The 5,016-nt window shown below is 46.6% G+C and overlaps 1 pseudogene; it reads left to right on the top strand.

The window, feature by feature from the left end:
* Positions 1–3,366: 3,366 nt before the first annotated feature.
* On the top strand, positions 3,367–4,110 carry LOC132648673 (sentrin-specific protease 2-like; annotated as a pseudogene).
* The last annotated feature ends 906 nt before the right edge of the window (positions 4,111–5,016 follow it).

Below are 5,016 nucleotides of genomic sequence, written 5' to 3'. Positions count from 1 at the left end.
ATATCCTATATTTTATCATTCGGGGCTCTTAGTATCCAAGGCTGACTGTGAAAGCCCTATGCTGCTTAAGATGACCTTGAACTTGTGGTTCTCCTGCCTCTGCTTCCAGAGCGCTAGGAGAAGAGGCGTGCCCCATCACATGCAGTTGTGTGTGGTCTGGGAAGCAAACCCAGGGTTCTTATTTGCTGGGCCAAGAGTTCCACCAAGTGAACTCCACTCCACTCCAGCCCAGCTCTGCTGCCCCACAACTCAGCCCACACATGCTGACTTCTTTGGGAGAGCCTGCACACAGGCACACACACACATATGCACACACGTACACACGGGAACACAGACAAACACACACCAGAAGCTACAGAAAGAAAGAACACAAGGTTAAATGTCAAAAATGTCAAACTGTGTCCAGAACATGAAGTGGGGTTTGGAAAGGCAGCTGTGACGGCCATTCTTGACTGTCAACTGGATTCCAGTTATCTGGTATGATGTAAAATCCCAAAATGAAAAGGCACACCTGTGAGGGATTCCTTGCTTAATTTTAATCCTCATCTTTGAAGAGGGAAGCCGAGCCTCTAATCCAGGCCACACCTTCCGCTAGAAGCCTCTATAAAAGGCGCTGGAACTAGGGAGCTTTTGCTATTTGCCTGTTACTGCCTCGCTGAGAAGAAGTCCATTCCTTCACTGTCCTTGCGGTCTACTTGTGTAGAATTCTGGCCTTTATTGAAGACCAGCTGAGACATCCACACTCATGGACTGAAAAACTACTGGACTTTTGGACCTTCCATTCATAGGCAGCCATCTCTGGACTAGATGGACTTCAGCCTGTAAGTCATCTATCTAAACTCATCTATCTGTCTGTCTGTCTGTCTGTCTGTCTGTCTATCTATCTATCTATCTATCTATCTATCGTGTGTGTGTGTGTGTGTGTGTGTGTGTTCTGTTACTCTCGAGATCCCTGACTAAACCTGCCAGCCTTGTAAACAAGGGGAGCCTAGTTGTCCAGATGCTTTGGTTCTGCCCCTGCAGTTCTCTGCTCTGAGAAGCTCCTTTGGGTCAGAGAGAAAGGTAGGAAAGAGCTGAGAGGCGCGCTCTTCCCTGTGGTTTCTCTCTGCCCTCTTGTGGCCGTTGCCTGAATTTGCAGGGTGACAGGCATGGCCATTCCACCGTGATCCACTAGGATAAAATGCCACTCTCTTTGCTCACCTGGCAGGGTTTATTGCAGTTCATTATTTATTTGCATTGGGGGTGCGGCAACTGTTGGCTTGCCGCAGCATACGTGGAGGTCGGAGAATAATTCGGGTGACTGGGTTCTGTCTTTTATTTTGAGTTACTCAGGAATTGCCCTGAACTGGTCAGAGTTGCCAGGGAGCAGCTAACCGGGCTGAGCCATCTCCTTGGTCTTCCCTTCTGTTTGGCAACGATCAAATCATATATAATCTACAAAGCTTCGCCACTGATCAATCACATGTTATATGAGATTTATGGAGATATGGTTATGTCTCTAGATTTTTGGGAGTGAGAAAAGCAGCTACAAGCAGGTTTAAACACATGGTTTGGTCTCTGTCTTTCAAGGTTTAAGGACATAGAAGCTTCTCAAACTATTTCTAAAAGCTTTTAGAAAGGATAACTATCTTTTCATTTATTACATTTTTTTCTAATTTTGTTTTGTACATTTTAGCAATGATTTTTACTTAGTTCTCCGGTACACTGTTTTTCTGGGGGAAAAAAGAGAAATAGGCTTATTACAAACCCTAGCTTTTATTTTTTTAGGATTTATTTTTAATGTGTATGAGTGTTTTACTCTCACATATTTAAGAGCAGTGTGTGTATGTGTGTGTGTGTGTGTGTGTGCGTTTCCGGCTTAAAGCCAGAAGAGAGTGTCAGCTCCCCTGGCACTGGAGTTATAGCTGATTGTAAACTGCAAAGACAGGGCTAGGAATCAAAGTGTGGTCTTCTAGTAAATCAACACTCTTTACCATGGAGCCATATCTGCTGAGTCATCCTAAAAAGATCTCTCCAGCCAAGCAGTGGTGCTGCCACTTTTAATCCCAGCACTTGGGGTTTTTACATTTATTTATTCATGATATGTGCTGAACTCCTGCTCCTCTGAGTTCTTACTGATCTTGGGTTTGCTTCAGCCAGCAGGAGTTCCAACAGGAATTCCAGGAATGAAAACAAGCTTTAAGACCCTAGACCTGGGCTATGGTGGGCAGGGCCTTCATTCACCAATGAATGTTGCCCTGGTGCATAAAACCACATCATAACCAGCTTGTGGAAACTGGCCTTCCAGAGCCTTGGTGACAGTGGAGGGAGGCACACAGTAGTCTTGCTTCTAACATGTGTTGACTGCTGTCTTTGGCTGAAAGTCTCTGACACTCATTGTGATTTCCACAATTTCAGGTTCTACAGAGGCTCCTTGTGCCCTAGAGGGATCCTTCTCCCTCAGTAGGGAAAAAACAAAACACAGAGTGGGAACTCCACAGACCTTTCTATAGGGGGACTGAGGAAATGCCACCTGAAAGACAAGATTAGAGAAGATCAGCTATGTGAGAAGTGTTCTTTTACATTGCCACCTCCTTCTGTCTTCCTGGCCTAACTGACCCCAGCGCCAAAAGAAACCTGTGCTCTTCCCCTGTGGTTTCTGACCTTGAACCACCATGTCTGGTGTGGATAAGACATCTCCAAGTAGACTAAGGGACCCTTCAGCCATCAAGAGGACAACCCAAGAACTCCCACAGAACGCCCAGCTGACCTGCACTTTGACTTGGACATCGGAAAGCTGTGTCAAGGCCTGCAGCCAACATGTGAGCAAAGACGATCCAAGTAGTCCCTCTATACGGCAGCCTTGCAAGCAGGGTAAAAGAATGAGCCCTGGACAGCCAGAGAAAGGCCAGAAGAGGAAATGCCAAGAAGAGGAAAAAGAGGATGTGTGCTCCGAAGAGCCAGTCCAGTCCTGGAAGAAGCTGAAACAGGAACAGCATGAAACAAAGCTTACGGATGAAGAACCTGACAAGAGCCGAATATGGTCACCCTAGGAAAAGGGTCCATTACAGCTAATGGCCCCAGAGTGTGCCAAAGGCCCCCCGGAAGAGGCTGTGACTGAGGAGTCTGTGGGTGAATGCCAGGGTCTCAAGCCCCCCCCACAGCAACAGGGAGGAAGAAGTTGAGAAACACCACAATGAAAAGTGCCCAGGGCTGTTGGAACTCCTCCAAGCTGACATCCCTGTGAGCTCTGGCCCTCACAGCACTCACACAAGCACCATGGACACCTCGAAGACTATCAAAGGTTGTGCTGAAGGGCAGAATCATGAATGGGAAACACCTCAAATCTGCACAGACAGTGTCAGCAATGGCATGCCCAACAGCAAAATGTCAACACCTGAGGTCAAGAAAAAGGCTCTTGAAGAGCAAGAGAAGGGCAGAGGGCTGGACCGTGGTCCTGATGTCACAGTGGACATGGAGAAAGAAATCGGCAGTGTTCTAGGCCCTGGGTCAAAAGATGAGATCTTGAGCTGTGCCTTCAAACTGCAAATTACTCGAGGAGACCTGTGGACCCTAAGGAACACCCAGTGGCTCAACGACAAAGTCATCAATTTTTACATGAATCTTCTCATGGAAAGAAATCAAAGTCAAGGCTACCCGGCACTTCACGCATTTAATACCTTCTTTTACACCAAGTTAAAGTCTGGTGGCTACAGGTCAGTCAGAAGATGGACCCGGGCAGTAAACATCTTTGCCAAGGAACTTCTCCTGGTCCCAGTTCACCTGGGCATGCACTGGAGCCTGGTGGTCATAGACCTAAGAGAGAAGAGTATTGTCTACCTGGACTCCATGGGACAGAAGAAACCCGGCATCCTTGAGCTGCTTTTCTGCTATCTGCGGGAGGAGAGCAAAGCGAGAAGGAACAGCGACCTGAGCCCTGTGGAGTGGAAGTAACACAGCATGTCGGCAGAGGAGATTCCTCAGCAGCTGAACGGGGGCGACTGCGGCGTGTTCGCCTGTAAATATGCAGATTACATTTCCAGGGGCCAGCCCATCACCTTCTCCCAGCAGCACATGCCTCTTTTCAGGAAGAAGATGGTGTGGGAGATCCTGCACAAGCGCTTACTGTAGCAGCGCCCCCTGGCGTCCACTGCGAGGCAGCTGCTCCGAGCTCTTTCCCAGGTGAGGTTAAGGACTGCAGGTACTGGGTGTGGAAGAGCCTTGAACAAGTTCTGAGTGTAAAGACTGTGGCCAGGACAGCCGCGGCTGCACAGAGAAACCCTGTCGGGACTGAAACAACAACAGAAGACACGTGTGCCCACTGAAAGTTAGAAACTATCCGGCCTGCACAGCGCATGCTCACAAGCACGCAGCTGTCAAGATTTATCTGTGACTAAGGTCGACGCTGGATTGAATTTTGCTGTTCTTGTTCACAAGTTTTAGCTAACTGGCAGTGGACGGCTTCCAGTGCTTTTCGGCCTTTCGTTCTCAACTGCTTGTTTGCATTAGTTATTTCTGAAAGGAAGGCCACCAGTTGCCTGTCTCCGAGTGAATCCCCGGTTGCCTTCCAGTACTGTGTGGTACTACAGAAGCGTCACAGTGTGCTGCTGTTCACGGGACCCGAGCAATCCAGGAGAAGTAAGAAACCCACCGGAGGCATCTCAAGATACTTCCCAGCCTGGAAGTAAAGACATCTATTTTATTCTCTGGAAGAGGAGTAACTAATGCTAGATGTGCATTGTAAACCCGGGACTCCTTGAAGCCTCACCCTGCTGAGGGCTCTACTAAACTGTTTATTCCAAAAAAAAAAAAATATATATATATATATGTAAATAAACAAATATTTACATATAAATAAAAATATATTTTATATATTACATATATAAATATATATATTCTTAAACTATTTTTGAAGATGTTTTCTTTGTATATATTAAGCTGAAATTTAATATGTCATGTTAATATTTATATTCTGTCACCTTAGCCCCACTATTGGTATAGACTTAATATATTTATTGTGAATATTGCCAACTACAT

This window comes from Meriones unguiculatus, chromosome 17 (assembly GCF_030254825.1).
Source record: "Meriones unguiculatus strain TT.TT164.6M chromosome 17, Bangor_MerUng_6.1, whole genome shotgun sequence".
NCBI lineage: Eukaryota > Metazoa > Chordata > Mammalia > Rodentia > Muridae > Meriones > Meriones unguiculatus.
This window is presented reverse-complemented; position numbering and strand designations above follow the sequence as displayed.